The 19910-nt window shown below is 56.5% G+C and overlaps 1 protein-coding gene across 1 annotated transcript in view; it reads left to right on the forward strand.

The window, feature by feature from the left end:
* LOC118994963 (keratin-associated protein 16-1-like) overlaps positions 1 to 18668 on the forward strand; it is a 121113-nt gene extending 102445 nt beyond the window's left edge. Inside the window, exon 3 of the mRNA XM_037057793.1 lies at positions 18207 to 18668. The gene's annotated coding sequence lies outside the window, so the exon portion shown is untranslated. The remainder of the gene's footprint in view (positions 1 to 18206) is intronic.
* The last annotated feature ends 1242 nt before the right edge of the window (positions 18669 to 19910 follow it).

The raw sequence follows: 19910 nt of genomic DNA on the forward strand, positions 1-19910 counted from the left end.
AGAAACCTCCTGAGATGAGAGGGAGTAGGTCTGTTGCTGAACTTGGCCAAGACCCTCCTGGTGAGGAAGGGGATCTGAACAAAACACACACAGCACGTGCATGCATGTTCCCTGTGGAAAGCCATGGAGCCGTAAGACCGGTAGCCGTGGCGGGGACAGGGTAGTGGACTCAACTGTCCCAAACCCAGGCCCCGCGCTAAGCTCTGCATGCGCTTCCGAAAGCCTCACCCTTGACCCTTTTGGCAGCCCCATAAAGCTAAAGCTAATAATAACAGCTGACATTTCAGGAGCACGCACTGTAAGCCAAGACCTCTTCACAGCACCCTCCTCCTTCATCTCCTCCCAGCTGGAACCCTTGGGGCCCGTATTCGTGCTCCCGTTTTCTGGACGAGAGCACTGAGGCACTCAGAGGCTAAGCAGTTCTCCACGGTCACAGCTAGGAGAGGACAGAGGCCCATCCCAGCCCGGGTGGTCTGGCTCCGGAGCCCACCGACCACTGTGCTTTCAGGGAGGTGGCTGAGCACAGACAGGCTCTCCATTGGATGGAGAATGCGGGCTTGAAGGGGGAATCGCCAGCCTCACACAGCACAGCTAGTAAATGATGCAGTCAGCGAACCCACGTCCCAAGAGCGGCATTTTCCCGAAAGCAAGTTATTTCATCAATTCAGCAAACACCGTGCGCATCTGCAGTGTGGGGCGGGGCGGGGGGTGGGGGGCAGGCGCCGTTTGTACTCACCAGCCTCAGCAGCTGGCGGCCAGAGGTCCATCCTTGGCCCTCACCCCCAACCCCAAGTAGGGAGGCATCTCAGGGACCTCTTACTGGGGATGTTGGATTTCTGGGTGCATCTTAGGGGGACCTGAGAGGGAGTAGGCCTGTCTGTGTGGCCGGGTCAGGAAACCTGGGCAGGGGCTGCAGAACCTCGATTCTGGTGCCACTTTCTGCCAGAGTCTCTTTGCACGTCCCCGCCTCACTCTCCCCGCCACCCCCCCCCACCCGCCCCCGACAAAACGGAGCTGGTGCAGATGGACTGCATACACTGGGTTGTTGCGAAAGTCTGTGTCAGGGGTGTCCAACCTTTTGGCGTCTCTGGGCCACACTGAAGGAAGAAGAGTTGTCTTGGGCCACACATTAGATACACTGCAACATGTAATCACACACACAAAAGGTCTCATATTGTTTCAAGTAAATGATATGATTTTGTGTTGGGCCGCATTCATAGCCACCCTGAGCTGCCTGCAGCCCGCAGCCTGGGCACCCCCGGCAGGTAAAAGACCTTCACCCCTGGAGCGAGAGGAAAATGGGAGCTGTCTGTTCTCTGGTGAGGTTTTTTTGTTTTTTGTTTTAATTAGAAGTTATTGCTTGTTTCTTTTTTTTTTAAGATTTTATTTATTTATTTATTTATTCTTAGAGGGGAAGGAGAGAGGGAGAGAAACATCAATGTATGGTTGCCTTTTGTACATCCCCTGCTGGTAGTTAGCCTGCAAGGAACCGGCCTGCAACCCAGGCATGTGCCCTGACTGGGAATCGAACCACGATCGCCTGGTTCACAGGCCCGTGCTCAATCCACTGAGCTACGCCAGCCAGGGCTGCTTGGTTCTAATTACCAAAAGTTTTGGAGTTCCAGAAAAGCACACAAAAACAAGTATTGTTCATTATCTCACACTACCCATGGATGGTTTTGATTAGTCTCTTGGTGTATTTTTTTCTGATGACATAAATATAATACAAATGTATGTACATGTATAATGATTGCTTCACTTAAAGCCCAGTTCCTTCCCATTGTGCTTGAATAAAAGCCAAACTCTTCAGACTCACCTTGGCATTTGGTCTCCACATTCTCTGGCTCATGCCTGCCTCGCTCCCACCCCCTCTCTCCCGGACTCCTTCCTCCTATTTTTTCTAATACTCTGGTCACACTGCCCCTCAAAGGCCTTAGTCCCTCCGTCTGAAATGCTCTTCCCAGACCCTCACGACTGGGAGTTTTCAATAAGCAGGTAACAGTCTCTCCCTTGTCACTTACTCCAAACCAGGATGTCTGACCTTTTTTTTTACGGCATTGTCCTACTCTCGGAAATTATCTTGTGTATTCTCAGGCCGCATGTTCGCTGCCTGACTTCCCCCAGGAGGTTCTCCAAACTCGATCCCCTGCAAACCCCCAGCGCCCAGAACTCGGCCTGACGCACAGCACGTGAGCTACTTAAGAAGGGATGTATTAGAGCGATGTACTTCCAAGCTGAGATCATACTGCCTGAAGGTTTTGCCAACTTGATTTTTTCGCCTCATCTGATGCGGCCACAGTGCCTTTTCACGGCAGCGGAGAATTCCATTGTGTAATGGGTCATTGTTTTTAACCAAGCCCCTGTCGCTGACTCTTGGGGGTGCTTGTGGAGTTGCAGCAACCGTTCTCCCACACCCGAAGTTGCCGCCTCCCAGCTCGTTTCCCCAGGGCTCCTTTCAAGTGGCGAAATCGTGGGATTAGAGGGTGCACGTAGTTTTAATCCTCTTGACAGATACCGCCAGAGTGACTTGAAGACCGGCTCTGCCATCACTGCATTGGCTTTTGTGACCCTTTTGTGAGTGCAGGGTGTCCTTGTCACCTTACCCAGGAGAGCAGCGGTTGAGGACGCTGGCCAAGACAGGTCACACCCGCCGATTCGGCAGACGAGGCCTTTCTTTCCCGAAGCGGGCCGGCCCGTGAGCGCTGCTGACCAGGCCCAGAGCCTGGGGGAGGAGCCCTAAAGGTGGTGATGGACCGCAGCTGGAAGTCACTTCCAGCCAGACAGGGCAGTGTGTCATTCTGGACGCTGATGACAGCCTGCCCCAGCCAGACTTTGCCAACTGGAGAGACCTCTTACTCTCCAAAACCCAGTTCGGACTCGGCCAGCTGGCCCCCCTGATCCCTGCCCGTCCCCAGGCAGGGCTCGCCTGCCTTCTCTAGGCCCTCCTCCATCACCTTCCTCGAGACCCAGCATTGCTCCCCTGGGAGGAAGCCCTTCGGGGGCCCCTCCCAGCCCAGAAGCGATAGAGCTGTGATCACCGACCTCCCCTCTGGCATTCGGTCACCTCGCCACCCTCTGCTATTCATGCGGCCTTGGGCCTGGATAAGCTGAAGTCCCTGGCCGAGGGTTTTTGTCCCTCTGGAAGCTTGTCCACAGTGTGACTGTCTGGGGTATGACGGTCAGGGCCTTTGGAGGGATCAGACCTAGGATTGAGCCTCGACTCTGCTACCTACTGACTCCACGCGTTTGGACATCGTGTTCCATCCTTCTGAGCCTTAGTTTCCCTACCTGTGAGGTGGGATGATTGCTGTCTGACCCAAAAGACTTGCTCTGAGAATTCAATACGTGTGAAGTGCTTAGCTTAGCACCTCACACGGAACAGTCGCTAACAGCAGCAGGCAAACAGGCGTGTTTATCCTCATTTTCTCTTCTCGGACCTCTGCAGGAGCCGAGCCAGCGACATGCACGACGCTGAAAGGAACTATTTGTGGAATGTGATGCACAGATGCCACATAAGCTTCACTGTGGGGCATTCGGCTTCCTAACCAGCACTGGGGGGGGTTTGGTGGACCAGAACTGTTTTCTCAGGATCGGGGGCAGGAGAGGGAGACAGACGTCCCTGTCACTCGTCAAACCTCACGCACGCTAGGTCCCGGGCACTCTTGAGAGCAAGCAGACGTCATATCTCCCCGAATCCCCACACCAATCTGCTGCACAGATATGTTTTAGTCTTTTTGACGACACGACCCACCATGAATTGACCACCTACTGTGTGCTAGCCTCAAGTGAGGTCTAGTTTTTAAAATGTGATTTCATTTGAACCCTCACTCTGTCTTGATGAAACAAGGACTAGTGTTCCTGAAGAGCAAACAGGGTCAGAAAGTTTAAGTAAACCACCCAAGGGGTGATGGGTAGGAAGAGGACGAGCGGTATTTAAAAACATAAAATAAAAATCCCCACAGAAAACAGAGACTTCGGCTTTACCACCTGGCCTTTTGATATTCTCATAGAACAGAGTGCTATCTTCGGTCGGTGCTTAGTAGGGACTGTGTTGCGGTTGCGCGGTGATCTCAGACCTTCTCTCTAACAGGTGCTTCTGCTGGAGCAGTTTCTATTTCTGGCGCCCACCACAATCTCCAGGGAGGCCGGTCCCCCCCCTCCCCCTCTGTCGTCAAGACGTCCCTGTTTTCCTCCCGCCCTGTGACTCAGCACCGGCTCCAGATGGCTTCCTGCGTTTCCAGCCCCGCTGGCCGGGCGCTGAGGCCCTGCCACGGCAAACCAAAACCGAAAACGCGTGGCGACCAAGAGTGGCAACCCTCCGTCCTCCACCGTCTGATGTGGAGACCACGTGGCCCCTCCACCCCAGCACGTCCCCGATGCCTCGGAGGGGCCGCCTGGGCGGGACACGGGGACCAGTGAAGGAGCAGAGCCCCGTTCTGTCACCCTGCTGTCCCCTGGGACTGTTGACCTCAGGAAGTTCACTTCCTGAGCTTCAGTGACCAAGTAGGGGCCCTGAGGTTGCCCCCTCTGGGGGTCCCTGAGTTCTGGTGGCCAGGTAAAATACAGAACGCTCAGTGCTACAGACTTCATGTTCCGGTCCCTCCAAATCCCTGTGTTAAATTCCAGCCCTCCGTGTGGTGGTGTTGGGCGGTGGGTCCTTCAGGAGGTGCTTGGGTCACGGGGATGGAGCCCCATGAGAGGGGTTAGTGCCCTGATGGAAGAGGCCTCAGGAATCTCCCTCCCCCCTTCCACCATGTGAGGACACAGGGAAGAGAATTGGCTGGCACCTTGGCCTTGGACTCCCAGCCTCCAGAACCGTGAGAAACAAACGTCTGTTTCTAAGCCGCCTCGTCTGTGGCATTTTGGCATAGTAGCCCAAACAGACTAAGACAATCTGTCAAATTTAAAGTTTTAGATAAAGTTTTTCAGGGAGGGGTATACGTGTGTTCCAAATATTGCACTCAAATAAGACTGGGTGTCCGGTAACTTTACTTGCTAAATCTATCAACTCCAGGCCCAATATGGGGGGAGAGAGCAGATGAGAAAGTGCTTAGTCACCTATCAAGCCCTGTGCACTCAGTGACATCTTCTCCAGGAGACGCGCACGTCTGCCCACGAAGACTCGGGCTGAGCATAGAGCAGGCGGGCTCGCGGTTGCAGGAGATGTGGCCCCCCCGCCTGTGAATCGGGGTGCCTGGGTCTTGCTTGTCCGTTCACTGATCTTTGCACATTTCACCTCGGAGGCCTCCCTGCTTCCGCCGGTAACTCTCCCAGAAGCTGGAAGGGGCAACTGGTACCCAGAACTTTCCTGTTGACTGTCTCCTTTTGACTGGTTGGGGAAGTTAGAGGATGTGTGTGCAAGCTTTCAGCCCCAGCATGCTAGCAGAGCACGGCTTAACACAGAAAAACAAAGGGGACAATCAGCATGCTATATATGGACTGCTTGTTTATTCTGAGGTTTGGGGCGTCGCCTCCAGCCAGAAATCTGAAGGAGAAGGGATTTCAGTCTGTGTTGTTCCCCAGCACTGAGAACAGTGCCTGGCCCCGGAAGGGTGGGCTCTTCGATTTCCTGAGACCGCCTCAGGGGCTAGCTACGTTGGAGAAAAAAGTACGTGCGTTGATAATCTGCTGGAAAGGAGCTTTCTGGAGCCCACCAGTGCGTGTCCTTGCTGAGGAGACAATTGCCACAGCCCTCCGGGTTTTTAGAGCCACTTCTGTCACCTCCTGAGAGAATTTCTCCCACTCAGTGGCCAACTCAGGGGTGTCCAGAGGCCAGGGCCTAAGGGCTGGGCTGCTTGGTCTGTATTCCCCAGACTCCCCAGAGATCTGCTGCCGTGTGTGGGGTTTCGAGTGGACTCACCATTGGCTGCTGGGACACCATGCATGCCCAGTACCCACGAGTGCTTGAATTCCCTGACGGGCTGCCTCTCCCAATAAAGGCAGGGCGAGCCGGCTCCGGGAACTCAGCATCCAGAAGCCCCCGGAGCCGTCACGGGATTTGCCCCTCAGAAGTATCGTTGGTGATTTGGGAGTGGCTTGCCAAAGCTCGAAGCTGTTGTAGTGTGGTCCTTCCTTCGGCTCTGCATTGACTCTCTGTATTTCAGCACCGCCCCCCGAAGTTCTCAAAGCCGCCTCTCTTCTCCGCTCCCATCGCCTGCCCTGACCTACACCTCCCAACTCCCCCAGGACTGCTGCCCCCAGCCCTTCCCCTCAAAGCCACCTTCCCGCTGCCCCGAAGGGATCTGTTGGTGAACCAGTGTCAGCTGCGGTCATCATGTCCCATGTCCCCTTTTTTAGGAAATTTGGCAAGCCCTGTGCTCTCACGAAGGTGTTGCTAAGTTTCTTGGTGGGAGATGGGGAGTCGGGGTGGTACTATCATGGCCATTTCTGGCTTTGAATTCCTGCTTCCCCTGAACGAGCCCAGTACCCACACACTCGCACGCTGACGCCATCCAGCTCAGCATCTCGTCCGCCCCTCTTTTCCACCCCAGAAAATTCACACCTGTCATTTTCTGTGAGCATTGGACTTCTCTGAATTTTTTCTGGGTGGAGAAATTTACACACCGGCAAGGCTGCAACTTAGGTGTCCTTAGTTATGGACTTTTCAACAAATAGGAAATGCATGGGTTCAGCCTCTTCGTTCAAAGAAGGGAAAGCGCCAGAGAGAATGCTGAGGAGGTAGAACAGGAAGGCTGGGGAACGTGGTTTGTTGACATCACCACGGAGTGGGGAGTGGCCATGAGGCCCCTGGGAAGCTTACCTCCCGGACTTCTGTCGAGAGATATAAATAAACTCTTGGATGCCAAGCTGCCGTGAGTCAGGTTTTCTGCGGCTCCCAGCTGCCGCAGTCCTGTCGGACATACTCTCGGCGAGCTCTGCCCGTCCCCGGGCTCATCACGGTCGGGCCCCTTCCTTAGCCATCCTCATCTCTCCTCCTACCACGTCATCACTAGCCGAAAAGATACTCTTTCTGGATCGCTCACAAGTCTGCAGCTCTCTCTCCAGAGAGCTGGCTCTCCGTGGGGAAGGAGTCGGTCTTGCTCCCTCGATAGCTCTTGGGTCTGGCATAACGCCCAGCACACAGTAGGTACACAATAAATATTTGTCACTAAATGATTGAATACAGTTTCGGCCGCGCCGCTCCCCACGGAAAGGATACAATTCAAGCTCTGCAGACGGGCCGGTGAGGCCATGGGCGCTGCCTGCTCCCCCACCTCACTTCTAACCACACGGTGCTGCTGCCCAGGTCTGAGCCCGCCGTGGGCCTTGGCACAGGCTACTCACTCATGCACGCACACATTATTGAGTACCTGCTGTATACCAGGCACGCTTTGGGGTGTGAGATGACTCAGTGAAGCAGGCGGAGGGAGTCTCTGCCCCGATGGAGCTCAGCAGAGAGGGCTTACAGTGGCCAAGTAGCTCCAGTGCGGTCAGTCTTAATCAAAGAGGGGATGAGGGGATTCTGAGAGCTCTTCAGTCTCTAGGTAGCAAACTCCTATTCCTCCCTCAAGGCCCAGCTCCCATGTCACCTCCTCTAGGAAGCCTGCCCCACATCCCTGGGGCCTGGGCTCCTGGTACTCCCCAGGACCCTCACTGGACAGCGTAAGCCACAGAACTCAGCCCAGTCTGTCGTTTTAGCCCCACCCATGTGCATCTGTCCAGCCAGCCTGTGAGCCCGCGGAGGCAGGATCCAGTCTCACTGACCTCCGTGTCCCCACGGTCCCGTGCACGGCTCGGCACGGAGGTTTGTATTGGGCTCAGCGGCTGACCTGTCCCTTCCTTGGCCTCCTTCCCTTTCCCTGGTGCAAGTTTCAGGCCTCCCATGGTCTGCCCCCTGCACACTCAGCTCCCAGCCATTTCTTCACGCTGTTCTGAAGTAACCCCTTCCTTTCCCGGGGAAGCTGTGGAGTGGGAGCAAAAACTTCCTCTTTGGCTGTCTGAGCAAAGCTTGGATGAAAGGCCAGAAAATCACCTGAAGGACTAGGGAGTGATTTCATTCTCCTGTATTCCTCAGGCTATGCTCCTCTTCCTCCCCTCCCACGTCTCAAATTGTCACCCAGCTACATACTCTTCCCAGAATGCACCAGATTTCTCATGCCTCTGCACTTCTGTACATGCTGTTCCCCTCTGCCGGAAATGCTGTTCCTGTTCCCTCACCATCCCTTCCCGACAAAAGCTGCTATGCTCTTTGAGGCCCTGGCTCACACAGCGCCTCTTCAACACAGCTTTCCCCATGCCCCTCCCCCATCCTCAAGCGAAATGGATTGTTCCCATGGTGCTCTGCGCTCCCTTGGCTGTGGCCTCATCCCGTGATATCCTGGTGGTTCTGGGGGTTCATCCGCGGCCCACTTACCCAGTTGCGCAGTCACGGGCAGGTTAGTCTGGCCAATGAGGGCACAGCAACAACGTTAAGAATGAATACAGAAATTGGAGAAAAGGAAAACAAGGACAGAAGAAAAATGATGGACCAAATTTAGAGTTAGTGCTCCTAAAATGAGCCCACAGAGTCCAGAGTATTTCCAGAGCCTGGCTGCGCCCATGGCTTCATGCTTCCAAGGGACCTACGTGGTCCCAGCTGAAACCCTGCCAGTGCTGGGGGAGATCCGCCTAGAGTTAAGTGAAGCAGGACAGTGCTGTGGTCGAAGAGCAAGCACTCTGGAGTCAGACCATCCGAGCCCCACTCCCAGCTTTGCGCTTACCAACAGTGTCCCAGACCTTTGTCCCCCTGACCCTCGGTCTCTTCATCAGCGAGGTGCAAGTGTGTCAATGTTCGGGGTCCCTGGAATAAATATAAAGTGCACACAGGTAGCCCTTGCTCGACTTCTATCATTCTGTTGTGATTATTAGTTGGTGGTCTGGTGCAATAACCCAGGTCAGAAGAAGGTCAAGGCCAATGACAAGGCTTAAACTAGGAGACAGAGGGTGAGACGAGAGAGGAAGGCAGGTGGAATATCTGTTATCCAGGGGCATTGGTCGGAAATTTTTCTTTTCTTTGTAAATGACAATAACCCAACTACAAAATACAGTGAAGCAAAGAGGAAGGTGTCCGTGCACTTAGCTGAAATGCTCCAAGGTACATGTCTGAGTTTCACCCAGGGCTGGAAGGCTGGGTCTCCCCCTGATTTTCTGGGGTGGCTTCATTCTTAGACAACCGCCGTGCACGCGGGAGTCCTGGTTACTCCAGACTGACGTGCCCGTGCAGCTGGCGGCCTGCCGAGGCGAGGGTGTCTTTCTCAATATTTCTTGGAAAGTCTTGGAACTGTCTCGTCGCCATGTGTCCACCATATTCCCATCCTGGAGCCAGTCACGGCAAGAGAATGCTCTGATTGGCTAAGCCCAGGCCATGTGATGAGTCTTGGTGTTTGGGGAGGGGGAGGGTCCAACTTCCCCTGGGAGGAGTGGGAAAGATGGTCTTCAAGGAAAACTGGGATGCTGTCACCCAAAGCAAGGGAGGCATGCTGGGGAAGGAAAGCCTGACTGCTGTGTCCTACAGAAGGGGACATGTAGGGCCCAAGGGGGTGCTGGCTGTGGAAGGCCAGGGAACCAACAGCGTCAGCGCTAACTGGGCAGTTCTGAGCCTGTGGCTTCTGACTTTGGTCGCCCGTTGGCCTAACAAGCATGAGTCAGCAGTGAGACTGCTGCGTGCGGGGTTTTGCAACCGACCTCTCCCCTCTGTCCCGGGGCCCTGCCCCTGTGTCGGCACACCCCTGGGGCTGAATCCTGCTCCGGCCTATCCCGGGGAGAGGGCGGGCGATGGCTTCCTCACCCCAGCTCTCCCACTTCAGTCTCCCCCCTCGACCCAGGGAATTATGGAGACAAATGTGCAATGTCACTTCCACTTTGGCTGAGCATCCTCTAGCCAGGGGCTCCCCTGCCCGCAGCCAAGCAGTGGCAAGACCAGGACTGCTTTATTAAAGCTCCAGAGATGAGTGGGGTCCAGTCCTCCCTGCCTCCAAGGTGCTCAGGGTTGCTCTGGAGGGCAGACAGGTAGCTGCCAGCTGCCGTGCCTGAGTCCTGTTAGAGAAGGACAGAAGCACAAAGGCTTGGGGAGAGCAGAGCCTTCAGCCTGGGGCGGCCAGGAGTTGGGCGGCGGAGGCCAGGTGAGCTGGCTCCTGAAGGAGCAGGAGCTGGTGGGGTGAAGGAAGGAGGCCAGGGGCACCCCAGGGGAAGCAGTGCACGCACCAGGGACAGGCGCGCTTAGGAAGCTGTAATGGAGCCGGCCGGGAAGAGGAGGGGAGGAGACGGCCCAGGGAGCGGCTGACGAGCTGGTGTTCAGGAGCACTCATCCGGGCCGTGTCCAGGTTTGACGGAGACCTCTGAGGTCATGTCACCAGGGCCAGTTAAATAGAAGCCTGTGCAGAGTGAGGGTCTCCCTTCTGTGTGAAATGGACGTCTTGAAGATTTGGGGGCTCCCTAGGGAAGACACGGGGAAGCATGACTTCGTGGGAAGCCTCATTCCAGCCTCTGGTATCTGGTGGCACATCCAGGTGCCAGTTTTTATTCCCTGTATCGCCACCCTCACCACCCGTACATCCAGCCCCCTCCCGGGAACTCACACTCAGGCTGTACAGCAAACAGCTGGGCGGAGCCGCACTCGGCCCCTGCCCGGGGCCACAGGCCTGGTAAAGCAGCCAGGTGCGTGCCCAGCCGGGAAAACCTGCAGGTGCAGGTGCGTGCCACCTGGGAGGCCAGGAGGGCCAAGACATCTCTCCCTGTCCCCCTCTTTTGTTATTTCAAAATGTGGGGAAGGCAAAACCCCTTTGTGGTCTGTTCCCGGGTGTGTTACCTTGCCAAAGCCCCCGGAGCCCGAGTTTCTCCCAAATCTCTGTGTGAGAAGCAGGACCCTGTGCTCGCTCCCTTCCCCCTCCCCTCCTGGCCCCCTCTCCTGGCCAGACCAGCTGCGAGGAGGCTGCATCTTATAGCAGGCTCACCCTGACAGGGTCACAGACCTCGGTCTCAGTGTTTTCATGACGTATATAAATCAAGGTAATACACGATTCAATTTTAAAAACTTTTTTCACCTCCTAACCAGACAAACAGAGCTTCCCAATGACCTGGAATTAGGCCCAACTCAGGGTCTGGCACCAGGACATGGTGGCGGTGCGCGGTTCTCCACATCTGCCTGCTGTGTAAGGGGCCTCCAGGCAGACACTAGACACCCGGCCCACCTATCAGCCCCTCCCCCAGCAGTTGGCAGCCACAGGCTATATGGTCCATCGTAGGGAAAAGGGGCTGGGCCTGAGGCTGTGGAGGCCTGGGAGGTGGGCCTGCACATTTCACTGGGAATCCCGGTGTCCTGGGAACCTGGAATCACATCCCGGGTCCCCCAGGACTCCTCACTTGTGGGTGGGGGGAAGAGAGCCGGGTCTTCCGAAGGGCAGGGAGGGCCCCAGGCTGGAGCCCCTCTCGTCCCGGTCAGAAGGTGCTGGACAGGCAGTGGGGGGCAAAATTCAGGTTCCTGCTTCTGCTCTTCCAAGTGAGACCTTGGGTCAGGCCTGGGACCTCTTCCGACCACACTCTCCTCGGGCGCAAAATGACTGGGTCAGCCCTTTCCATCTCCGAGCTTCCTTCTGGCTCCGCCCAGGGTCTCAGAGCTGACCCTGCCCTCCTCTGGCCAGTGGGCTTCTGCGGCCACCAGCTTCCCTGGGCCTTCCTGTCAGGTGCCACCACCCCCGGAGCCACAGTCAGGCTCAGGATGGAACACTTTGAGCCCCGTAACTGCAGGCCCAGAACTGAGAAGCAAGCAAACTGACAACCTTTTATGTATGACTCAGCTGGTCTGGGGCAGGCTCTCCCAAGCCAGGTCTCCAGTCAGGATCTTTAAAGAAAATAAGTGAATTGGGCAAATTGAGAGGACAGAGGGTCTCTGTGAATTCTGCAGGGCTGGGGACAGCACTGGAGAGGACAGATAAGACCAGAGGAGGAGCAGGGGGGAGGGGAGGGGAGGGGAGGGTTTGGGACAGGGAACCGGGAGGAAGGAAGAAACCATTATCACCGTTTAGTGAATTTTCCCAAAACTTACATACATTTACTCAGCGATTTAACAGTTCCGTAGGTCAGTAAAATCTTCTTTCCAATGCCCAGTTTTTAAAATACATTTTATTGATTATGCTATTACAGTTGTCTCAGTTTTGAGAGCTGAAGAGTGAGTAAGTTGCTCATGTTTTACTTTGTCAAGAAAGGGTGTTAAAAAAGTAGTATTTACTCAATTGTTTATTTGTTTGGCAAGTATTTATGGAGGGCCGACTGAGTGGCAGGCATTATTTTAGGTTCTGAGATGCAGCTGCGGACAAGATGGACCCAAACCGTGCCCTCGTGGGGCACGTCAGGCAAGGGACTCAAACCAGAAGCCAGTCATGGCCCTGTGGCAGTGAGCGCTGTGGGGGAAAACCAGGCGGGCGGGGCACACTGGGGGTGGGTGTGCTCCAAATAGGGCGGGCAGGGAAGGCGTCCGTGGGTGGGAGCTGTCTGAGCGAGTTCTGAAACTGGGGAAGGGGTGAGGCTCGTGGGTGGGTGGGTGGGTGGGTTGAGGCTCTAGGCAGAGGGGAGAAAAGTACAAAGCCCTTAAGCCCTTTCAGGCACAGAAATAAAGATAGAAGACTGGTATAATAGAGAAGAAAGGCCCAGCCTTCTCTGAGGAGTTGGAAACCTATTATGGTGATCGCTCTATCACTGTCCTGTGTCTGTCTCTCACTGCGTGAGTGTGTGGGGGTGTGTGTGGAGGGCGGGGGAGAGATTTGCACCGTCATCGTTTATTTGGTTATGGCGTCCAAGGGTAAGGACTTGTCCCGAGTCAGCGTTTGTCTGCTGCAGATTAACAAATGGCGGTTGGTCCTCATGGCGTTTTAGAGGCGAGCAGTCAGTGTCTGAGAGGGAGCGGCCCTTGCCCAGGGTCACAAGAGCTGGTAGTCACAGGCTGGTACACAGGTCCAGGGCCTGTGTCCTTAACTGCCAGCCAGCCTGGCCTGCTTGGCAGCCACGCCCCCGCCCCCCCTCCCCCGACCTCAGCCCCAGGGCCCCACCAGTGCTGATTAAGAGAACAGCTTGGCCATCTGGTTGAACCTGATTTTCCATCAGTCCTTCTCCTTCTTCCCCACACTGCTGGCCTGGGAGGCCCGGTGGGCGGGGTGTAGGCAGCACTGAGCTGGCCGAGCGGACCAGGTGGGCGGGGCCGCAGACTTTGCTCCTTTCTGCAGATCAGCAGGCAGCTCCCTGGCGCTGGGCCGACCGGGGCCTCTGGGTTGGCATTCGCTCTGTTCAGGAAGCCCAGCTCTGCTGGCCGGTGTGGCTCGGGAGATAGCGTTGCTTCAGACAGATCTGAGCCAGCGGGCACACTGCAGACGCCTGCTCCGTGCCCGGCTCTGTGCTGGGAACTTGTAGGTCATCTGCTGAAATGAACCTTCTCAGCAACAGCGTGAGGTGGGCAAGAGAGCCGTTCATCCGTCCATTCACTCACTCACACCTTTGTTCTGCCGAAATTTGCTGACCACGACTTCACTGCAGAGAGCAGGGCCTGAGTCTCCAAGAGGAGTGGGCACTGGGCCAGGCACTGTATTGAAAGAAGTATTAAGTCGGCCTAAGGTCTCAGGAGAGGTTCCTGGGGTGGGTGGAGGGGTTTGCTCAGGTTGGCCAGGACCTGGACAAGCTTTGAGAGGAAGTGAGATTCGGGTTGAGCCCTGGAAGCCGAGGCCTTGGAAAGTTTAGGGCGCAGAGAGGGCGTGAGGCATGGGCACCGCCCGAGCCAAGCTGGGCCGCCGAGTCACACGGGGCGTGTTTGGAAACGAGATCCGGCCCTCTGGAGCGGGACGCCCCTGCCGGGCAGTGGAAGGAGAGGTAGCCGGGACAGAAGGCTCCCCAACTGGCCTCTAGTGACCTTGGACTTGTCACCCGCCTCCCCGACTCTCCGTCTGTCATCCTGTAAATCAGGTTGAACAACCCTCCGGCCGCCCATCCCACAGGGAAGCTGGAAGGTCTAAGGAACTGGAGATTTTGCTCTGCCGAGAGAAGCATCACTTGCCTCCTTTGATTTGGGCCTCTACACTCCCGTGCCCCCCTGTTTAGCCTCTGTCGTGGTGGGCACATGGGACTCCGGGTTTCAATGGTCTCCTCGGAGCTGGCCTCTGACCACAGCCCACCAGGTACTCCTGGAGGTCAGGCCCGGGCTGCACGCAGCCTGTGTGCCCGGTGCGTGGTGAGAGGGCGAGCTGCGGGGTCAGCCTCCCCGAGGTCTGATGCATCCCCAGTTGGGTACAGGCGGCCCGTGTGCCCCCAGCAAATCGCTTCGGCCTGACCGGTTCCAAGGGGTCCTCCAGGAGTGGCTGCTGTCACTGGTATAAATCAGGGCCCTCCCACCTTTCCCAGGAATCCAGGGGCCGGGAGGGCCCAACTCACAGGATTCTGAGGGGCACCCACTGTCATTGGTCACTGGTTCATTCACTCACTCAGCCCTCGGCAAGTGTCTGCTGAGCCCCTTCAGAGCACAGCGGCCGGGTGCTTTGGTCACGCAAAATGTTTGAGACAGTGTCTGACCTCAAGACAACATAAAAATTAGCAGGCGGCCCATAATTACGTGCCCCACGGAGGGGGCGGGCAGTGGTGTGTTGGGCTCAGAGAGAGGAAGAGGCAGGAACTGGGAGGTAGGAATGTGATGCGGGTGTGCGCGAGGGAAGACCTGGAGGGGGCGACCGTCCGCACCTCGGGGTGTGGAACTCGGCGCAGCTGGGTGGAGGGAGGGGGCACTCCGGGTAAAGGGGGCTTCTCCCCGAGCAAAGGTGCAGAGGCAGGGACACGTGTGGCAATCAGACAGCCTGACCTGCGTGGCTGGATGGAACGGGTAGAAGGAATCTGGTTGTTCAGGTGGCCAGGGCTGGGCCGCAGAGGGCCAGGAGGCCGGGCACTTCCTGCAGCCTGGGATTCCAGGCAACTGACACACAGGTGGAGGCCGGCACCCCACTGAGCTCACAGGCTCTGGGGAGGAGCCTGGAAGGCAGGGTGCGGAGACCAGAGTCTGGGTGGCTTCCCTCCTCACCCAGCAGGCAACGGATGGGATAGGAGAGGGGGGAAATACTCTGCTTCCTGAAGCAGCCTCTGCCTCCAGTTTGCTGTGTGCCCTCAAGTAGGTCACTCTGTTGCTTAGAGCCCTGGTTTTGTAAACGTGTGAAATTGGAGGGACTGGGCCAGATTGTCCCAGTTGCCTCTCCAGCTCTGGGACTCCGACCCTCTTACTGCTGACTGTAGGCACGCAGGTCATTTCACATCTGCCTGTCCACCGTCTGGGCCATCTCCCGCCCCACCAGCCAGCCACGCGGTTGGCCTTGGTGGCCATGTTTGTGCCCCGGGTTCCTTCTCCCTGCACTGAGCTCAAAGAACCAGTGCAGAAGATTCCCTGATCCTACCAGGATGTTCTCCATAGCAACCCACTGCATGCTTTGGAGAATTGAAACCCAGATACCCAGGCCCTGAATCCACTGCCTAGGGCTCGCCCCAGCTGCGTGTTGGTGATGACCAGCCTCCGTCCGTGCATGGGAACTTTGCTGAGCAGAAATCTGTTCTTGCAGCCAGACAATTCCCGATGACGACCTCAGTGTCATGACAGTGCCCTACGCAAAGTCACATGAATCCCACTTTGTAAACGTGACTGTGTGAGAAAGGTCACGTTACTTTGGCTCCTTGAAGTCTAATCAAACAGGACCCTGAGTCCACATTTTTGCTGAGGCAGCTGGAGATTGGACCTCAGCTGTCAGCGAGGCGAGGGGACCCCTCTTCTTCACCCAGCCTACTATCTGGAACAGGTCCTCAGTCCATCCTTCTAGTCATGGCCATGGTGGATCTCCTCCAGTCCCCCCTGCCCGGCTCCCGACAGAAGGGACCCTACTCCTACACCGCCAGGCTCCCAGTCCCCTCCACTGACGCTGCTGGCCTCCACCCCGTCCCCAGTCATGTGTGCGCGGGGTGCTCTCCTCTCTCTGCAGCACAACCTCGAGTTCAGGCTTTGGAAATGCAAAAGGCAGGGAGACAGCTTGTCCTAGCATCTTCTCTTTAAGGCGCCGGGGAAGGTGCATTGAGGAAGGAACAGCGAGAACAAGAGCACAAGACACTGAGTAACGACCCGACACCCTGCCGGTGCGCGTCCCTGACAGCTGCCATGGCCGCGGCTCCTGGGGAGCGCCTCTCTCCTGTGGCTGCAGTCCTCAGGCCCCATACTGTGTCTGCGGGGGCTCCTGGAACCCGGGCCTGCGGCACAGGACCCGTGGGCTCCGAGCGGTGAGCGAGGGGACAGGGGAGAGGACTACACTCCCTAGGAAGGGGGGGAGGCTTTCTGGAGGAGGAACATCTGAGCAGGGAGTGGAGCACAGAGAAGGATCCGGACCCCGGGGAATGAGTGGGCTGGGGTCACACGGGAGGTGTGGGCAGGGGCAGCAGCACGTGGGCCCTCACAAGCCAGGGTGGGGCGCGTCATTTCTGCTCTAAGAGCAGTGGGAAATGACAGGAGGATTGTAGCTGTGGGAGTGACACGCACTGACACTGAAAGGCCACTCAGGCTGCTGTGTGGCACAGAGATGGGCAGGGGACGCCAAAGGAACAGAGGGGAGGTGGCACGGTGGTCCCAGTGAGGCGAGGGGGAGGCCTGTCCCCTTTCGCATCTTGGCCCCTGACCCCACCTCCCCTTACAGCATTCTGCAGCCAGCAGGTCACACGTTGGGAAGGGAAGATGAGGAAATCGGTGTGTCGAAACCTGTGGGTGCCCACGTCCGTGGCCAAGGCTCTGTGCTGCTGGGGGTAGGGCAGGGCCCAGGCGGCCTCTCCACAGGCTGGAGCTCAGGAGGGAAGGGCACAGCCTTCAGAGGACAGGGGCCAAGGGCAGGTGGGCGTGGCTTACAAGAGCGTGGGCCTGAGCAGGGAGCAGAGCTGGCTCGACCCCAACTCTGCCGCCAGCTGCTTGCTTTGGTCAGATGAGCTTACCTCCCTCAGCCTCGGATTCCTCACTTGCAAAAGCAGGATAATAACAGCACTGACTCTGCAAGGTCAAGTGTGGTAAGCTCTCAGCACCGAGTCAACACAGGGCCAACACTCAGCAACATTATCATCACTGTCCTCGTTTGCTACAGAAGATCTAAAAGATTTACTCAATCAGCTCAGGCTACCTAGAGACCAGGAGACTTCCCCACCCAGAGGTGATAAATTCACTGGTTAGTAAGGTCGGCTACTCTTTTACACTCTGTGAGCTTCACAAGGGCAGCGGGGCTGGACCTTCAGCTGGTTTTCCTCCTTCAGGTCCCATTGTGGGCCCTCCCACCTGTGTCCCCCAATGCCGTGGTCTCAATGTGTTCACAGTGTACTCACACTGTCCGGGGTTACATGGTCCCGGTCCGTGTTCCCTGCTGGACCGTCTCCATTACAATGGGACCCTCCCCAAGCATCACTGGGCTGACAGGAGACTGGTTAAGGATCCGGGCTTCCTATTTATAGCCAAAATAATCGAAAGCAAGATCTTGATAAGGTATCTGCACGGCCCTGTTCACAGCAACGGTGCTCACAACAGCCGGGAGGTGGAGGCAACCTGTGTGTCTATTGATAAATACATGGACAAAATGTGGCATCTACAAGCAATGGAATATTACTCAGCTGTGAAAAGGAAGGGAATTCTGATCCACTCTGTAGCACGGATGAACCTTGAGGACAGTATGCTAAGCCAAGTAAACTGGACACAAAAAGACAAAGTCTGTGCAATTCCACCTACGTGAGGTTCCTGGAGTCTTCGAATGTATAGAAACAGAAAGTGGAGTGGGGGTCGCCCCAGGCTGGGGGAGGAGGAGCTGGGGAGCCGACGTCCAGTTCGGACGGACCAAGTTGCAGTTTTGTAATTCAGAACGCTCTGGAGAGCTTGTTGCACAACGACGTTAACATCCTTAACGCTCCTGAAATGTGCATCTAAAAATGGTCACGATGGTAAATGTATGTGATGCATTTTTTAATCACAATTGAAAAAAAAGACTCCAGGTTCCTGAGGACTGCAACACACACACACACACACACACACACACACACACACACACACACACAAGAACAATGCTGCCAGTCTCCCTGGCTGGGGGTTGCCTGTGGCGGGGGAAGCGAGTCTCACCTAAGAGATTTGGGGAAGGCCCAGTGCCTGGCGCTCTCATGGTGAGTGCTTCATAAGTGTTCCCCTGCACTTGTTACCCTAGGTGCTCGGTGCACATCTGTGATGAACAAAGGCAGCAGGTGTCTGAAGGGTAAGTGACTCTTACTCTGACTGTGTTGGGAGCTGTGGTTGGACCGCTCCATCCTCGGTGACCTCCGCCCCATCTCCAGTCCCAGGGGGTGGCCTCCCCCCTGCTAAGGCCAATGGTCTCGTTTGGATTGTTGGTGGTACTCGTCTCAGCGGATCGTTCGTTCCTTCCTGAAACACTTTCTTCGGCTGGCCTCAGGGATGCCAGCCGGTGTCCCAGTCTCCTTTGCTGGTGTCCCCTCATCTTCCTGACTGCTCAGTGCTAATACACCCAGTGATTGCTTCCCTTCCCTTCTGTGTTCCGTCTCCACTCATTCCCCGGGGGCCTTAGCCAGCCCGTGGCTTCTTGTGGCATCAGTACCCTGGCAGTTCCACCCTGGGCTTCGGCCCCCGAGATCCACACTCACCTATTCCCTCCCTCCTCAGTGCCTCCGCATAGATGTCTGACCACATTTTGCTGAACAAATAGAAGAGACCCAATTCTGTGTGTCCAAAATAAGGGCCCACTCTGCTCCAGCCTCCCGGGCCTTCCTGCACTCCTGCAACACACCTAGTGGGCCACTGCAGCAGGGCATTCGCACTGGCATTCCTAGGGACCTGAACCCTCTGCCTGCTGATATCTCCGTGACGCGCTCCCTCCATTTGACCAGACTGGACTCCTAGGTCATCTTATCAGCGGGGCCTCCTTTACACAGGGTAATGCCGCGCCCCTCACCTTGCTATACTTTTTCTCTGCGGCACCGATCGTTACCTGACATGCTCTGCGTCTCACCGCGCAACCTTGTTCTCAGCCAGCACCCCCGAATCTCAGTCCGGTGAGAGCGGGTATCTTGCCTGACTCACACACGTCTTTCCGGAGCCCCATCCCCAGCACTTGGCAGGTTGTCAGTAAATATGTCCTGAGTGAGTAAATGAATGAGTGAGTGAGTGGGCTCGGTGTGCCCATGCGTAAGAGGTGGTGGCCTGCGGGGACGAGTTCGTGAGCTCTAAGCAAGTTTACTGGATGACTTCCCACGTCCCCACCTAAACCGGGGAGCAAAACCCACTGGGTTTTCTCCCTATTTCTGTGATGATGTCTGCAAGTCCGTGTCCCCAGTTGGCCCCTCCAGCTGGCACCTTTACGGACAGGGACGCTGTTTGCCCAGGGTGCTGGGGGGCCCCTGGGTCCTTCAGGAAAAGGGCCCTAGAAATGCAAATGCCCGCCTGGAGGAGGCTCGGCTTGCTGTGAGCACACTGCAGAATGGGCAGAAAGTCTTCACTGGTGGAGCACAGACCTCCCGCCCCCTCCCCCTGCACTCAGGCTGGGGTTTTCCTTCCTCTGTACAGTGGCGAGCCTGCCCAGGCCACGACGCCTGGTGACGTTTCCGATTCCCTGGCTTTCTCCGTACGTAGGTTGCTGCAGAAGTGGGCCCCTGGCACTCCAGAAAGACGTAGTCCAGCGACATGCATTTGTACCTCTGGTCACCCTCACCAGGAGGGCCTGGACACGCATGCACACACACACACACACACCCCCTCGATGAGGTCACCCTCACTGACCCGTGACACCACAGGCCTGAGAATGGGTGAGTCACGTGGCAGGCTGAAGACTCACATGGCCTGCTCACAGGCTCACGTGCAAAGGCAAGGGGAAATAACCCCGATTCACAAATTCGATAAT

Source organism: Sturnira hondurensis, unplaced genomic scaffold (genome assembly GCF_014824575.4).
Source record: "Sturnira hondurensis isolate 20B ecotype Veracruz unplaced genomic scaffold, ASM1482457v3 Scaffold0009733, whole genome shotgun sequence".
Classification (NCBI taxonomy): domain Eukaryota; kingdom Metazoa; phylum Chordata; class Mammalia; order Chiroptera; family Phyllostomidae; genus Sturnira; species Sturnira hondurensis.